This window comes from Alligator sinensis, unplaced genomic scaffold (assembly GCF_000455745.1).
Source record: "Alligator sinensis unplaced genomic scaffold, ASM45574v1 scaffold600_1, whole genome shotgun sequence".
Classification (NCBI taxonomy): Eukaryota; Metazoa; Chordata; order Crocodylia; family Alligatoridae; genus Alligator; species Alligator sinensis.
In genome coordinates this window covers 1-19,107 of record NW_005841859.1, presented here as the reverse complement: position 1 = coordinate 19,107, position 19,107 = coordinate 1, and positions in this window count along the sequence as shown.

Below are 19,107 nucleotides of genomic sequence, written 5' to 3'. Positions count from 1 at the left end.
AGAGTGTCATGGTTGTTCTGTTCTGTATCTTCTGGCTGGCGAAAAAAAATGTGTACCTAGCACTGCTACCAACCTCTACTTCATGTGCTTTGGTGCGTGGTGTCCACGAGCAAATATATTGAGGGGTCCCACTTAGAGAGAGTCTTTGGGTCATTTAAATGTAAGAAACAGAATTTTTTTAATTGCTGTTGTTGTTATAACGTTCCTAGAAAATCCTTCTGGCTCCATTAACTCTTATATGGCATCCCCTGACAGCTTCCTTTCTTCTCTTTGATTCATTTCCTAGCTACCTGTAATGTTAAAAAATATGCACCCATTTTTGCTGGGTGTAATTGAACTATAGATATATATTCTCAAGATGTTATAAATATGATTGATGATAAGATAGTGGGTAGCAGGAATCCGATATTTATTTCTCCCCCTTTCCTCCCCCACCAAGATAATTCTTTACAGTTTTCAAGAACAAAATGTGTTTATATTGAAGTTGATTCAAATGAAGTGTGGTGTTAAAACCATTCATAAAAGATTATACTCATAACACATATTACTTTTTTGATTTGATGATTTGCTTGCAAAATGAAACTGACTGTCCTCAAAGTGTAGTTATGCCCTCCCATGGTTCATAACCTTGATGAAAGGCTTGTGCACTACCATGGTCCTTGAAAATGGTTCTGTCTGGAGTTTTACATGCCTAGTAGGGTTACCAGTAGTGGGAAGGCCAATAGTAAGGTTCCCAGCCTAACAACAATACAAAAATAAAAATAAAACCCCGTAGTGGTGCAGCAGGTGGATGAAGTAAGAATACTTCACGACGGCTGCACATGTATAGGCTGCAGTGGAATAGTCATGATTGCTGCCACCAAATTGCACATCTGTCACAGTTGCAAGTACAAAATGACAAGCATATACCCATCACCTCAGTGTTGGTCAGTGACTAGCAGCTTTTGGTAGACATTAGCACATGCCTATTGCCTCCTAGCCAAAAAAAGGTCTAGATTTTCCTTGCCATCAGATTAAGAGTTCTTTCCCATGAAGTATTGTATGGTTCTGATGTACAACAGATTCCCCACATTACAAAAATGACATGCATCCATCTTACTTCAATAGCAAGTCTTCCAGCGATGAATAAGTGGCAATGAGGACATGTTCTAGTGAATACCGGAAACTAACCAACATTGAGGTTATGACTGTATGATGGTCATTTTGTATTTGCAATTAAGATAGATGTGCAATTCAGAGCAATCATAACTAAGTAAGTGTATTTAGGATCCACTCTGCTCACCTCATATGGGATGGGGGATAGAAAAGGTGCCCTAAGATAGTCGCTCTCATTTCACCTGACTGGAATATTGTGGTCAGTGGGGTTGCTCTACCAGCAATCCTAATCAAGTAGTACAATTTACAACCTAGAATGTTTGCACCCTGAGGGACAACTCAACAGAGACCAGATGGTGTGAAGGACAGCATTCATAGCTAGAGAACTTGAACAATTTCATACTGACATTGCTGCACTTATTGAGACCAGATGTTCAGGAAAGTGGCAGCTCATCAAGCATTGTGGTGACAACACATTATTCCTGGAAAGGAAAATATGAAAAAGACAAACACATCAGCCAGATCCAGATATGCAGGAACGTAGGGTTTGTGGTAGGCCTGTGCAAAGTGGCTAGTATTCGCTTTGGGTTCGACCAGTTTGGAGGACAGCGATTTGATTCAGTGATTTGAATCACTGTCCCAAATCTATTCATTTGAATCTGATGCAGAGATTTGGCCACCACCGAATCTGCCGAATATCCAAATCAGACAGGCCCCATCCCCTTCCCACTTTCCCAGCCCTGTCAATGGCTGCCCCACCCAGCCCCAGCCCGCCACTCAGGTGTGGTGGGAAGCAATCCCCACTGCCCCATGCTGCATGGGGCACTCTGCCATGAACCCTCATCTGCCACGAGCCCCCATCTTCCACCTACTCTCCCAGCCCTGCTCCCCCACCAACCGTGGTTACCCTGCCCAGCCCCAGCTCCCAGTTCTTTAAAAAAGAAAAAAGAAAGAAAGAAAAAGAGCCCCCAGTCACCGGCTCCTACCAGGCAGGGGGAAATACCCACTGCCCCATGCTCCCCACTGCCCCATGCTATGTGGGGGGCTCTGCCATGAGCCATCAGAAGCCCCAATAGCTACTGCAGCAGACGGTGAGTGTGGCTTTTTTTTTTTTTTTTAAGAGCCGGGAGCTGGCTGGGCAGGGCAGCAGTCCAACTCCATGAGGTTCCAAGCAGGGACTGCCAAAATCTCCATAGCTCTCCAAATCAATTTGGGGAGCTTTGAATCAGTTCAAACCTTTTTACTGGTCTCCTGATTCAATTCAGATTTGGAGATTTGGCTGCCAAATCAGGCCGAATCTCCTCTGAATCAAATCAGCACCCAAAGTTTCCACAGCCCTAGTTTGTGGTGCAATGAACCTCTTTGGGGCACCACAAACTGCACACATTGCACGTTAGACCATGTGCAGCAGTACTAATTTGTAGAACTGGGGCAAAATTCACTACTATTTGTAATGCTGCAAACATGTGGCCCTGCTTATGTAGATGTGGCCATCCATGACATTGGTTTTTCTATCAGGACCAAGATTATTATTTAGATCTCAGAACATCCAGCTGACATGAATGAGGATCTCATGACCCTTCATCTTAAAGTGATTAGACTACACCATGACCTTTGATGCAGATGATTAAAGAAAAGAAAAATTATATTCTAAAGTCATCCAAGTCCTGTCACCTGTCCCCAAAAAGTCAAGATAATTCTTCTTGGCAGTTTCTGTGCTGGGGTGGGCATGGATTCTGAGCTATGGACAGTAACACTTGGGAAGTAAGAGGGTGGGGGATGTCAATCCAAATAGAATTCTTCTCTTGAGCAGGTGTTCAGAACATACTCTTATCACTAACTCCTTAGCCCTCCAAAACAAGGAATGGAAGATATCATGGATGCACCCCTGGTCAAAGCACTAGCAAATGATTGACTACATTATAGTACATGTCTGGGACTGTTACAGAGTCCATATTACCAGAGTTATGACCAGCACAGATGACTGCTGGACAGCTCATAGTTTGATACAGTCCATCATGTCCATTTGTATCATCTCAAAATTATGTAAACAAAAGAAGCAACCGAGGAATAGGTTCAATATCAAGTCCTTGAAAGACCCTGCTAAAAGTTGTAATCCCCAGCAGAGTGTCACTGAGAAACAGTCTGACCACCCTGACGACTTTGACACCATTGATCACCAGGAGAGCCCAAAACATCCATGAGACATGTGATGAATGTCTATGCTTCTCCACAAAGAAACATCAGGACTTGTTCAATGAAAACAACAGGTACATTCATGCTGTCATTGACAGACAAAGGAGAGCCTTCAAAGCTTTGCAGAATGGCATCACCTTGCCATTTATCAGCATATTAAAGCCAAGACCCAGAGGAAAATTGAAAAGTGAAAAAAAAAGTGGTCAGAGAACAAAGCAAGAGAGATTCAGAATTCTGCTGACCATCACAACATGCACAGGATTTAGGGGAAAAAGAAAAACCGGTGGGTGCATTTACACAAGAAGCTTTATGCTAAGTAGTGTAGTTTACTGAAAAGTAAGCATGCACGTCTATATGTCCACATCTTACAGAGCAGTTAAAAAAAAACAACTCTACTTGCAAGTAATGGTGCTACCTGCAAATTCAAGGAGCAAATTTACTCACAAGTAGTTACTGTGCAGTAAACATGTAGACTCCAACCAGGAGCAAATCTGCTCCCAGGCAACCCTACCACTAAGGGGTCAGCCTAAGGCTGTGAGGCTGGGACCCTCTCTTGCCCCAGGGCTGGGCCAGCTCTACACCTGCCCCAGCCTCAGGACCTTAAAAACATGCAGACACAGTGAGCCCTGGGAGACAACAACTCTGAATCTGAGGCCACACCAAGCCACTGTATCCCCCTGTGCAGGCCTAAGGCCAGCTGTGCCAGCCTGCCTGCTCCCAGGTGCCACTACCTGGCACTTCAGTGCTATGTGACTGCCAGTCCCATACCATCCAGGCCTACAGGCTGCTACAGGCTCCTACCAAGCCTGTCAGCATCCAGGTCCAGCTCCAAGTAGCTCCTGGCCACTGGGGTCAGCTCCAGCTGCCTGAAAGTAATCCCCAGCAGTCTGCCTAAAGCCTGCAGGTGCTGTGGGGCATTGCCTGGCAATTTGGCTCTCTCACTGCAGGCTCAATGGTATATTCATGATTCAAGCCTGTGCCCACTACTCAAGGCCCCAACTAATAGCAAAAGGAGACTAGCAACTTTGTGGTACTTTGGGGCAAGGCAGAGATGTAGCACCCTTTCTTGTGGGGTAGGTACTCCAACATCCATGTCTAAGAGGGGCTCCCAGGCCAGATGCAGGAACACAGGCACAACTGATCAGCACAGCAATGCCACATAAAGGTCAAGTTCATACAGGCATGGTTGGTCACCATGACTGACAACAATTGTCAGTTCAGGAGTGCCCAAAAGTCCATGCCGTTTATGTGATAGCTAAGAGATCTTTGTACCCTGGAATCCAGGCCATAGCCATGCTGTGTACAGCAGCACAGGCAGTCTGCCTAAGCCCCCACTCTCACCTAGTACCCACAGTGATATGTCACTGGGGGAGGGCCCCTCAGAATGTCAACAGCTAGTTCCACTGAGCTCCCCACCCCCAGCTTGGGGAGTCCACGTCAGTCCCTGTCCTGACAGTTCTGCAGCTTCAGCCCCAGCCATGAGGCATCACCAGCCATGTCACCATCAGCTGCCAGCAATGCAAGCCCTGGGTCTTGCCTCAGGCTGGCCCCTTAGTGGTGGGGTTGCCTGGGAGCAGATTTGCTCCCGGTTGGAGTCTACATGTTTACTGTACAGTAACTACTTGTGAGTAAATTTGCTCCTTGCATTTGCAGATAGCACCTTTACTTACAGGTAGGGGTTAGCTAGGTGCCCACACGTTGTGCCCCTCCACTCAAGGACAATGACAGAAGCCACACACCATCACTGCCAGCCAGGATCCATCAGAGCTGCCGGGCATGCCAGCCACGCCCACATGGTAAGTCAGTCAGGCACCCTGTGGCCCATGAAAAAGACTCCTCTTGTAGCAGGGGCATGCTTGGGGCATAGCATTGGTCTGGTCCTGGGGCACCTCCCCAGAGAAGCTCCCCATGAGGAGAGTGCGGGCACGGGCAGCTCCATGTCCCAGTCATCCAGGAACACTACAACCCTCTGAATCCAGGTGCTGTGGTCTTGGCAGCAGCATAGGAGAGTGGATAGCCTGAAGCAGGGGCAGTGGGGTCTGGAAATGTGGCAGCAGGCACTACTAGGAGTCTATCCTGGCCTGGGAATGGGGCAGGGAGTACTGACCAGAGGCAGCCTGCCTCCAGCAGCCCCAGGGGAGCATGGATGAGTGACTCAGCTGGCAGATCCCTGGGCCTAGACTTGCCTGTCAAAACCCTGGGAGCCCCTTGATCCCCAATCTGAGGCGAGGCAGTACATGGCCCCTGATACAGGCAGAGCATCTTATCTCAGAAATGTTGCAGACTCTCACAAACAACTTCTTTCTCCTGGCTTTCTCAGGCTCTGCAATGCACACAGAGGAGAGGCCACAGTTGGCTGCTGAGATGCAGGCTCAGGGTTGCCACCACCTATGCCTGGGGTCCTGCAGATACACAAGATCTGTAGAAGAAGGACCCAGAACCACACCCTCCTCCTGTACCAGCTTGTGATGGCATTGGAGGACCATCTGGTGGATGCATGGGCCTGGCAAGTCGAGGATGTTGCCTGCAAAGATGTGTGGGACCAGATGTACTGCAATTTCTGGGCACAGCTACTGGCCCTGGAGCATGATGAGTATGTGGAGACCTTGTAGGAGCAGTGCTGGGTGGAGGCCATGGCCAGGGCAGTGGAGGCCATAGAAGATGAGTTCTGGGTGCTGGACACTGTCCTGGCCCTGGTGGTCACCTTTGTGCTGCCTGCTGTGCTTGTTCCACCTGTAGCCCCATCTGGCCCCTGGCAGCTGCCCACTGCCCAGCAGCAGGCCCCCTCATGGGCCTGGATGAAAGTTCAGTGTCACCTCCATGGGCTATGAGCCCCTACCCCGGTCCCTCACCAGGTCCCCTGTGACCCAGCTCACTACTCACTCTGCTTCTATACATTTGTGGAGCAAGAGCTGCCTGCAGTGGGCCAAGGGCCACACACTGGCCCTGATAACCTTGGACATTTGCTGCCAGAGGGGGATCCCCCTGCACTGGGGAGTAGCAGCTGCTATTTCCCTGGTTGGACCCCCCACCTGCCAAGCGCACCATGACATACACACCCATGGGGGAATGGCCAAAAGCCAGGCTGCTGGCCACCTGTCCTTGGGCTTCATGCCTAGGTGTCCCCACCCCATGGCTGCCCACTCCTGGTAGGGACCCACAAAAATCACCACATTGTAAAGAATTTGCACAGGGAAGAGTGTTTTTTTATTGGTGGGTGGGGTAGGTGATGGAGGGGTTCTGTTGTCTGGGAAGGAGCTGGGTGTCTGTTTGATTCAAGGGAAATAAAAACTGTTGTTCTGAGATGAATCTGTAGTGTATGTGGTGCTGGGGGGGAGGGGTGGGGAGTCTGTGGGCAGCTGTCTAGGCAAGCTACAGTGGGGAGGCAGCACCTCTCACATCCGGTGCTTTGGTAGGTGTGCAGCTCACCCACAGCCTCAGCATGCTGCTGCAACTGGTGCTTCCACTGCTGTTGGTGCCACCACAGGTGATATAGCAAAACCCCGAGTTTTTCTTTTAAAATGCACTCCCTCCCCTTCCCCAACCATTTCTGACTTTGTCTCTCCCTCTCTGTTCCCTATAGATAAGCATACATAAGCTAAGATGTAGGATAAGCTTTAAGGTTTTATTTTAGGTAGTAAGTTTTATTTCTCTCCCCTCTGCAAATAAGTGCCCTGCTATTTTGATATAGATATCCACTGTTTTATAAGTGATATTTTTTTATGTTTGCATTGATTTTTTTTACTGCTTTTATATTGTGTGATTACTGTTTTAGGCCTATATATTTAAGTTAGCATAAGTCATGTCAAGCCTCCATCTTATCCCCATGCCCGGTTGTGTAACCTATAACTCATACTACCCCTCCTATGTAACTTGGTTCCTGAATGAATGAGGGTACTTGAGAGACAATGGCAGTAGGTCTAAAAATAGCTCCTTCTGAATGACCAAACTCTCAACAACAATACCTGAACCAATGACCCAGCCATTGGAACTACCCTCAGCATTCAAGAAGCAAAAGATGAGGCAACCCACCATTGTGCCAAGCTGTACATGCTTAGTAAGAACACCTGGAACCCTCTGGAACAGGATGCCCTCTCCATCTGGACCAGCACCATGCCACACCACCTATCCACCCAGAGGCCCTGCTGGCAACCCCCTTCTGGACAACACCTGCTAGACAAAGACCCCTTTCTAGCCTGGATTGGTAGCTATCACCTCCACCCCTCTCTTCAACCAAGGACTTGGACTCTGCTTCTCTTCCCTAACTTGACTCCAACCCTTCCACCAAGTCTATTTCTTCTCCTGGCATTGTGAGTGTGTGTGCATTTGTGTATGTGCGTGTGTGTACCAATAACTTCATGGGGCTATGTAGTGTGTTGTCTGTTTAATAAACCTGTTATTTTGAAACCCTGAGTTGGGTTTTTGTCCGTTTCCTGACCGTCTCCTCCTTGCCACCACTTATCTGCCCCCCCCCAATATCTCAGCTGTTTGCCTCCGTTTCCCCCCGCCCCCCCCCAATATCTCAGCTGTCTGCCTCCGTTTCCAGCCCCAAGCTCCCAGGTTTCTGACTCTCTCCCTTTCCTGGCTGTCTCCTTGCCACCGGGCTGTTCCCCTTGCACCAGTGACCTCGAGTAACCCTGGGGCCACTTTATCTTAAATAAACCCAAACCTCAGTTCCTCAGCCAGCTTCTCTCTAGTCCACCGGTCCTAATCCTGGTTCTGGCAACTTTCACTCCCTACACTTTAACTCTCTCTCTCTCTCACCTTAACCTTCCCCCAAGTATCCCAGGTACCCCAAACACACATACATACTGTACCATCCAAGTTAGGAACTTATCTGTGTGTATGTGTAGGTGGGTTGTATGTATGTGAACTGGTGAGTGTGTATGTGTGTCAGTGTGTGCATGATATACAAATTAGTGATCTGTGTATGTGTACTGAGTGTGCGGGTATGGATAATTGATTTTTGTCTAACTTTTAGGGTGTATAGTATATGTGCTTGACCCCACAGGGCAACAGTGGTGCTCCATCTGCAATGCATCTCCTGCCCCTCATGCCTCCTCTAAGCAGACCTCATAAAACAACTTCCCTCAGGCCTCACAAATATTATGCAGCATACAGATTGCCATGATGACCCAGGGATGTTGCCCTCAGCATCCTTGAGGTGGGTGGTGAGGGTGCACTAATATGTCTTGATGCAGCCTAAGGCACACTCCACCAGGGCTCAGGTCTGGCCCACGCACTAATAAAAGTGGGCCTTGCAGGGGGTCAGTTAGCCCGTGTAGGATCACATAAGCTATGTGGATAAGTAGGTCCCACCCCCACATGAGGACGGGTGGGACCAACACAGCGCTCAACTGGAAGTCCAGTATCTCCAGCATGAAGCGTTCATTCTGAACCAGGCTGGCAGGACACGGTTCCAAAATGTGGGTGCCACGGGCTCTGCCTGCCCAACCAGCACTCACATTGGTGAAGGTACTGCAGTGGTCAATGAAGGCCTAGAGTACAAAGTAAAAGCCCCTCTGCAGCAAGACTGCAGTAGGGGCAGTCACCATGGAGCAGGAAAGTGATGGGGTTGTGGGCCCCCATCCAGGGCCCTAATGCACTGGGGGAATACCAGTGCATGGAACTCTGCCACCACCACCAGGGAATCATGCGCCCAGAGCACCATATGCCCCAGCATGTTATGGAGGGTGCCACACACCTCCAGGACAGCCTCCCCAGCTGTGGCCTTGACCATACCCAAGTGATAGCTCACATGGCCATTCCTGCCAAACTTCGCTAGCTTGAGCAGGGTGAGAGCCATCCAGGTGTCTGTGGGAAGGGGCGGCTGCATGGTGGTGTCCTGCCACTCCAGACGCAGATGACGCTGCTTCAGGGAGGTCCAGGAAGGTGGCCCAAATCATCCTGAATACCTCCAGCCACTGCTCATAGTCCCAGGTCTGGTGGGCAGCCATCAGTCCTGGCTGGCCCAGAGGTCTGCTTCAGGGAGGTCCAGGAAGGTGGCCCAAGTCATCCTGAATCCCTCCAGCCACTGCTCATAGTCCCAGGTCTGGTGGGCAGCCATCAGTCCTGGCTGGCCCAGAGGTCTCAGAAGCAACAGGTCTGGAGGCCCAGGACAGCAAGGGTGGTCCCAGCAGTAGCACCTACCAGCCCATCATCAGCATCTCTGTGGGGGGGTCCAGCCACCAGGATGGGGCCCTGGGATGGCATGGTGTAGCCAGGCAGGTGGTTGCTGCACATGGAGAAGCTAGTAGGGCCCAATGGCCATGGGCCAGCTGTCAGTTGGCACGGCAGGCCAGCAGGGTCAGTGCAGTAGCCAGTAGGAGCCTATAGCACTGAGCATTGCTGCCAGGGGAATGTCCTAGAGCAGTCATGGCACTGGGAAGCAGAGGTAGTGACAGGTGCTGCTGGCCAGGGCAGTGGCTGGCAAGGGATCGGAGAATGGGGCTGCTTTTTCAATCTGTTGCCACATCCCTGCATATGTAAATGCCTGCCTGGGAGCATTTACTCACAAGTAAATTGATCTTGAATCAAATGCATGTGTAGATACACCCAGAGAGTATTGGAAGCATTTTCAGAGCTCCTGAACCAAGACTCTAATGTCAAAGACAATGCCACTAAAACCATTCCACAACATCTCATTAAGGACTACTTTGCAACTTATCTAGAGTCTTTGAAAGCCATTAGTAGATAAAGAACAAAAGAGCCCATGGTCCTGGTAGAATACGAGCTGAAATGTATAAGCAAGGATGGCGGGGGAGGGGGAAAAGGATCTTTCACCAACAACACAGCATAATGAAAATCTGGAAATGTGAACAGAGTCCTAGTGACTTGAGAGATGTAGTTGTTACTATATGCAAGAAAGGAGATAGATCAGCTTTCAAGTATGGTATTATACTCCTGTTTATTGCTGGGAAGATCCTTACCTGCATCCTCCTCAGTAAATATGCTTTCCTTGCTGAGGAGATTCTACCCAAGTCCCAGTGTGGTTTCAGACCACTCAGAGGTACAATAGATATCACCTTTGTTGGTAAACAGTTGCAGGAAAAGTGCCTCAAGCAATACAAAGATCTTTACATGGTCTTTTTTGACCCAACTAAGGCCTTTGATCAATCAACAGAAAGGCCCTAGGGAAGGGTCATAAGGTTGCCTAACAACCAGCTCCCCAAGCAGGTCCTTTACTCTTAATTCACTGTTCTAGAGGTAGGAAAGAGATTCAAGGGGACTTTGAAGGTCAATCTGAAAAAAATGAAATATTAATCAATACCTGGGAGACTCAAGTACTGAATGGTCCTGAAGGCACCATGGTGTACAACAACATATTGATCATTTTATTTAGAGAAAGCCATCTGGAGGCAGATGGCAAGAGACACAGAGGGGAAAAAACTCTAATCCAACATCAGGATCTACACCTTCCTCCCAGAACTATTTGCTATATCTGCGTTCCAATATGTAGAGCTCAGATTTACCTCTTCATTCATCTATACACTCACCAATAGCTTCTTTATCTACTGGAAGGATGTCATCCCCATATTGAGGGACTGCCAATGACAATAGTTTGTTATCTATAAGTACTTGCTAAGTATTTTGAATAAAACTTTCAGACTGTGTTGTTCATGAGTTGTTTATTTCAGCTGTTCCCAACATGTTACTCATTGTATTTAATGTGTGGTAATTCTGCTCAGTCACAGTGCAGTTCTGCTCACCTTCTCTAATGTGACTGATGTGCCTTCAATAGGAAAAATCATGGCTACCAGATAATACTCCTAAAATATTATTGAATTATTACATGTGCTAAAATTTAGCAGACTTTTGGGACTAGCTACAATTTTCAAAATACTTTGTTTACTTCAGATTTAGTTTAGTGCTCTTTGAATTTAATGTTGCTTGACAAGTGTGAAATTTGTCAGACTAGAATGTATCTGTCTATAAAGTAAAACTTGAAAGTTGATCTCAGCTTCTTCAAAAACAAATCTTTAGTCAATTCTAAATTAAAACTAGCCTGACCTTGGTACCTTCATTCACACACACACACAAATTATGAACCAGACTTTTATTTTTAGTATTCAAGTGGCTGATAAGATAAGGGGGGTGGGGGGAGAAAAAGAAAAAGAAAAAAAACCAAGAGGTTTTCATGAAGTCAGGGCTTAATCATGAGCTGATTGAAGAGGATGCGAGTCTCTCCACTGACATCAATGGAAAGATCAGATCAGACCCTAAGACAGAAACTACTTGTTGTTTTCTCATGATCAACAGAAACAATCCTGCCCTTTCACCCATAGTTCAGTAGAGTATAGCAGATGTAGGTGTAGGTGATTACACATTCCTCCAAAGCTCTCAACATTAGTTGTCATCACATCTATAATACTATACTATTGGTTCACTCTCTATTTATAACAGAAACTAATTATTATCCACATGGGACTCATTAACAAAAGAAAATATTTTAAAAGGACTATCTAGGGTTAAATGAAACCAGCCTCATTAAAGTACAGCATATCTCAGGGAACTTACTGCACTAAGTTTTTACTACAGATCAAAGATAGTGTCCTCTGATCTATTTTGATATAACAATACTTACATTCAGAGAAATTGTTCAATGAAAAGGAATTCTAGAGCCATTAGAAATAGCCTAAGATTAATTGAAAGCATTTCCTACCCTCAACATTTTTCCAGTTAGTTAACTACTTCAAAAAAAAAAATCTAAGCTAGTACATTTTGTCACCTGCAGCACCTTGTATAAGGGACTGGGTCATAAGGAGTCTTTCCTAGTGATTAGGCCACTGAGGAAAAGCAGGGGGCAGGGACCAATTCATAGTTTGGGAGCCAAGTTACCAGATCCAAGGGACAATCTAAAGGCAGAACCCAGAAGCATAGGAAAACTGGAATCAGGGACCAGGAAAGTCCAGCAAGCACAGTAACCAGGAGGCTTGCCATAGCATACCCAAGTCAGAACTGTTGTCTGGCCTGAAGTCTGCTGCCACAGCTGGTAGGCTACACTCCCAGCAGCCAACAGAAAGCCAGGCAGTTAATTAGCTGCAGTAGAGCTCATCAGTTAGCGACTCAAGGCAGGTGTGGCTGCCTAGGCAATTACCACAGGCTGGGTTGCCCCTTAGGGCCCCTGACACTTTGCCCCTTAATGAATCTGGTTTCACTGAATAAATTCTACAATGAAATAGACAGCTAAAGAGGCAATTTGATAGTTGGTAGCACAGAAGTATGAAATAGTTCCTTCTTTATCCACCACATTACTGTATTAATTTATTTTTATAATATTATTAGTAGTAGTAGTATTATAATTTTTTTTTGGATATAGAATGATTCTGGGCACTGCCTGTTGTTCAAAGTGGTAATTGCTGCTTCTTTCATCCCAGAAATTGAATGAATTTCAATTGAGGTGACGGTGAAACAAACTATTTACATTTTCCTTCCTACAGATGACAGCTCCATGAAACAAAGATTTAAGCTATTAGCTACAAAGACCACTAAGAGTTAAATGATCATACCTTAAACATTGTATCTGGGGAAATGGCACTTATAATGGTATTATAATGCCAAGAAGAGGATCAGAGCTACTGATCTGCTCATGATAGCACATAACACTATTTTCTACTTTCTTTCTCTTATCAGGATGCTTCATGGAATATGTCCCTTTACCCAAGTTCAAACGGCTTTATGGATTAAGTTGAGGAGTGGACAGAACTTCAATAACAAGTCATTTCCAAACAGCAATTTCTCCCTTTCATTATCAGCAGCATGCACTTGATTGACAGCATCCATCTCACAAGAAGTGTGTTCCTGGGTTTTTTTGTACCATCCTCAGTACAATACAACCTCAAAAGACTGAGACAATATAAAGACAGGGGTCTTATTTGGTTTCTTATTTTATTGAATGTTTTTTCTGTCATAAGTGTAAGCTTTGCACCAAATCATTGACAGTCTTGCCTGTCAACTATGTTCAGCTATAAATAATACAGCTTTTGCTTGCTTCAGCTTTAGTTGTTAATTCCTTCTTCCTCTTACTACTATGTGCTAGGCTTAGAATGTATGGCATTTGTCAGGCTGGGCTTGCTTAGTAACTAGGTAAAACTGCTATTTAAATCACTGTTTGACAATATCTAGATTTTAATTGGTTTATGTATTTGTTAGACTTATATCCACCCTATCCAAAATGCTCAGCTTAAAAAATAAAAAAGACAAGCAACCCACAGATGGGAAACAATAAGAGATTACCCTAACAGCACCCCTAAACTTGAGAATTTCAACACCCATTCCCACAACTTTTTCCTCCATAAACCCTCATATAAGCAAACCCTCCAGCCAATCCCAACCATCCCAGTCTCAACCACCATTTACATCTAGATACAAGAAACCTACTCTTACTTCCTTCACTCACCTTTCCCACTCCCCTGTCTCACCCTCAGGGGAGATCTCTCCCTCTTCTAATGTCCCTTTCAAGCCCATACCCCATTTTTACACCCCCATAAATATACTCAAAGTCCTCAAAAGCCACAAGACCTCGCCCAAGAATTGATTTTTAGTTTCCTAAAAGGTATACAGGATTTTGCATTATGTTACCTATCCCTGACAGACACTCTTCTGTGCAGCAAAATATAGCAACAGCCAAATACTGAACAGCAACACTATAGCACCTGCTTTTCCTATTTTTGGATTTTTTTTTTCCATAAATAGTCATACTTTTGAGATCTACATGAGATGCACTGTGGTGTAGGGGTCAGAGTACAGAACTAGGACTGAGTTCTCTTTCCAGTACTGCCACTAGCCTGATGAATGCACTTTACATGTAAGCACCTGAATTTCTACAACTATAATGGGAATAATTTCACTTACCCTTTACATAGGCTGTAGAAATGAATGTCATTACAAAGCTTTTATAAGAGAGGTATTTGCTACTACTGAATATCCAGATATCTTTCTGTTGCTCACAGTTTAAAGAATGTACAACACAAAAACAGAAAACCATAAAAATCAATTGCTTAGCATAGCTAAATAAAATAAGGTATCAATTTAAACTGAAAAGCAATGCCTCACTTTTAAGCATACAAGTTCATGTGCCTTTTCACTGAAATTTCCTTTAATAATCCAAATGTCAGTCCTATTCAAAGGAGTTTATTACATTTACTTATTTAGATAAGCAAGTTGTTCCTTTAGTTCACTGGGTAGAGGTCTTTAAAAAGCCAGGCATTTCATTTATTTCCTATATCCTGACCCATATACATACATGAGATTTGAAATGTATGTAGATATGAAACATTATAGCATTTTGTAATCCCAAAGTATTTTTGTCATCTAAATTATTAAGTATTGTAGACGCTGACATATTAAAATCCCACAAAAATGTGTGTTCTTAAATGATCGTTAACTGTAGTTTCCAATGGAAGTATACACACTTAGTATGCTCCTTCATTATTATTTGGGATATTCCTCTCAGAGAAGTCACATGTGCCATATACTATATATGGTAACATTGCCAACAAATTGCTAAATGAAACTTTTTTCCTCAAAAAGCCATTTTTATGAGACATCATGAATTAGGTTAGGTTTTTTTAAATATCTGTACCTAGTCTCCATGTATAAAGTGAGCTAGATACATACACAGGACACAGCTTTACTAACCAACTGTTCAGATATATTAATATTCTACATTTCCTATCCTAGTGAAACTACAAAGAAAATGAAACTATGTTTAGCAGGTTTAGGAGCCTTACAAAAATTTGTAACGGTTCTTTAATTCAAATAATTGGCCAGGGGTCCAGATTTACATCCCCTCCAAAAGTTGTCTACTTCAGCAGCATCACATCATATATGTACCATCATAAGAGTGATTAATTTATTCTACCATGATTCAAAAGGGTATTTTAGCATGTGCCTAACTGATCCAAAGTACATTTATGTATTCATGTGCTTAAAGGTGAGACATGATCAAGTAACTTACTGAATCAGAACCTTAAAGAAAAAAAAAAAAGGGGGGGGGGTTGTAATACGATTATCATCAATATGATTTTGCAGGAGCACCATTTCTTGAGCATTTCTAGGATTTTTTCTACTTGTACACCAGAACTATTTGTCATAGCACAGTACTAACGGATTAGATCCAAAGGTCCTATATCAAAGGAATACTTGTCCTAGGCAATATCATTTGAGTGTCAGATATTGAAAAGCTGGGAGGGGTTTCTTCTTTTATACAAGCATAGCTGTAAACAAGAGACTAGAATATGCATACTAAAAAGACTACTACATGGAGTGTTCCTGGAAAATATCTATTTAAATATTTACTTTAAATTTATTTCTTTGTTTTGAGATATATATTTTCACCAGTCATTAAGCATGAACTCCTTACACATGGTGGCCTTCTTACACTGTGGAGAAGTGATTTTACTAATCTGTGCCTCATCTTTTCTCTTTGTGAAGAGTGGCTAATGCTACCTACCTTAGTAAAAAAAAAAAATGGGATCTGCAGAAGAAAGAGGGTTTAAAAGAAGTATTATTTATTCCTCTTTGGCCTTCTTACACTGTGGAGAAGTGATTTTACTAATCTGTGCCTCATCTTTTCTCTTTGTGAAGAGTGGCTAATGCTTACCTACCTTAGTAAAAAAAAAAATGGGATCTGCAGAAGAAAGAGTGTTTAAAAGCAGTATTATTTATTCCTCTTAATAATAAGAAACACCTGCAATTAAAAAAAAAATAATATATCATCTTTTCACATTACAGATCAGCAGTATAACCTCATCTATGTAATAAAACAAATAGAAGTCCATTGCTTATTTTTTGCTATGGAGGAAACCATGATTTCTTCAAAGGTTTTAAAAATAAAGCGTTAAACTGTTAAAACCTTTTGGATTCAGGCTTTTGCAGGTGGTTACTTGTGAATGGGACATCCTGAGGGATGAACCATTGTCTGCACATCCTGTCTATAAATAGTTTAAACCCAAATGTCAACATTAAAAACAACCAGTAAATTGTAATTCCTGGAATGGTCCAGGGGGAAATCACTCTCAGAGACTTGCAGCCCATGAGGAAATGCTAGAATGGCACGTAGATATCCCAGAGCACTGTAATGCACTTAAAACCCCTCTTTCCTTTTAAGGGACTAAACATCTTTTAAGGCTACTGACATCTGTAATAGCTAAGGATCCTATTCATGTAGGTGTTCACTAGGAAGGTGTGTCCATGCATGTGTGGATATTTTCCATGGACTATATTCAGTATCTTCATCCAGTGACCTTTCACTGCAATCTTCAGTAGGTGTTCGCATTTTCCCTCCTTCAAGTGTCATAATAGAATATTGCCCTCCCTTCCTACTTTCTGTAACAGCCTCCCCCCCCCCCCATGCCCCCAAGAGGGAAAGAGCAACTAAGATAAAGCAAGCTATACTGGAATAAGCAACTAGGGGAAAGCCAGAATAAGGGGCTATATATTCCTGAACAATTTAGGACTATGACTAAACACATCTTTCCATGCTTTACTAAGGTGCTATTTATAAAAATTAAATTTAGAATTCAAAGATGGAAAAACAATGTTGAGGAAAAATTGTTATTGTTTAAAATATCCTCTCTTAACATTTTCTAGAGTTTCGTTCTTATAGCAAGGGTCACATTTAAGCAGTCAGTTAAGTATTAGGTTAGGTCAGGCCCTAAGAGGATGTTTAATGTTTTCCACCTTTCATCAAAATGACCAAAAACTTTCCCTCCTATTTCTTCATAAAAAAGTTTAGGCACAAACCTTGAGGCTGGGTATTTAGAAATAACTAACTACCATATTAAAACAAATAGCAAATAAAGAACAAATATGATGCATTCATAATAGAAGGTTCTGTGTGAGTTAGTCTATTAAAATAAGCATATTGAACTCAGTTATATGGAATATTTCTTCAGATGAGCTGCACAATATAACTTCAGATTGAAAGATTATAAACATTAACACAAAATATCAGCTCTTTGTACCATTTTTTTCTTCAAGAAATGCTTCTTAACAGGACAGAATCTGATCAGAAGTACAGAATCATTTTAAGAAAAGTAGTAAAATTCTATTAAAAAGCTATCTAGATATGCACTCAGAAATCCTATCTTAACCCAGAACGTGTCCTAAGCAGACAAAGAATACACACAGCTTCTACAGGAAGAACACTTAATGATCTAAGTTTAGTGGTTCATGGATCCTGAAATTAACTAAACCAGCTGTATATAGCAAGTGAACTCATTTTATAAGAGGTTATCACAAGATTGATGTATTTAATTCCTTTTGGATATGAAAATTGGAGATGAAAAGGTCACAGGGATGCTTAAGCATAATATAATAAGGTACTTAAGTCAGGTAATTCAGATCATTATTGATTGATTGATTAAATTTCATGTTCAGCTTAAACTCCTCTACCAAACACCTTCTGTTGTCTATTTTGACATCATTTCTTGCAATGACAAGAAATGTCATTTCAGCCTTTCAGGGCATATCCACACATGCAAGCATATGTCCTTGCAGCAGCTCAAATAGAAGCAGTGCAAATTTGAGCCAGGGCTTTTTGCCTCAGTGCACATGCTTAGACATGCACTTTGTTGTGGAGGAAATTGTGCCACTTGGGGCAAAATAACCCTGCCTGGCTTCTCCCGGATCTGCAGCTGGGGGAGCGAGAGCCTGGGGCCAGCACCTGTGCTGTGCCCAGCAGTATAAAAAGCTGCCCTGGCAAGTAGCTTAGGGCTACTCACTTTGGGCCTCATCCATACAAAAAGCTGCCCTGGCAAGCAGCTCAGGGCTGCTCACTCTCCGGAGCTTCTGGGGCTCAGGCACTTGGTACCTGGGGACAGTACCCCTCATGCCAGCTGGACTGCTGCAGCAGCATCCCAAATCCATTTTTAAAAATACCTCCAAATCCATGTTTTTCCACAATTAACACAAAAGACCACTCCACACACACACACACATTGAGGGAGAGAGAGAGAGAGAGAGAGAGAGACACAAAAGACCCCCCCCCACACACACACACATGGAGGGAGAGAGAGAGAGAGAGAGAGAGAGAGAGCGCTCGCGCAACCAGTTGGGCAATGCTTTATTTACAATGTTAAAGCAATGTGCAAGCCTACCAGTGTCTCCCAGTGTGGTGGCCTGATTTAAACTGTCAAAGCCTGTCCTCCTTGCCCCAGGTGGCCAGGAGGTCAGTCACCTGCAGCTGGGTCCAAGGTGCCAGCTGTGAGCAGGCTCCTCTGCCTGGGTCCTGCCACTGGCCTCCCTAGCAGGAATTCTGGTGTTCCCTATTTGAAAACTGAAAAATCCCTAATAAAAGAATCCAAAGTCACTCTGTAAAATAACCCCAAATCCATGTTTCTCCCTAATTAAAACAAAAGACCACTATATATAGAGAGAGTGAGAGACAGCGATCAGTTGGGCAATGTTTTATTGGTAGGTGGGTGGCTGTGGAGGGATGTGGGGGGCACATGGGGTGTGAGCGTAGGTGTGGGTGGATTGTGGAGGGACTATATAGGGGGGCTGCTCAGGAGAGGTGGGTCCCCTGCCCCCCACAGGGTGCAGCCCCCCTGCACAGCTCACAAACTCCCCCTCCACAGGGGTTATAGCTCCCCAACAGGGCCACATAGCTCCCACAGAGGCTACCACTCCACTCTGCAGGGCCACATGCCCCATCCCCTGTTACTCACTCAGCCCCCTAGATTTCTGCCTCACCTGGCCCCAGCCCCCACCTGCTTCTGCAGCCCCCCGATGGCTACCCCACCCAGCCCCACTCCCAACCCAGCCCCTAGATGGCTGCCCCACCCACCTCCACCTCTTGCCACCCCCCCCAAT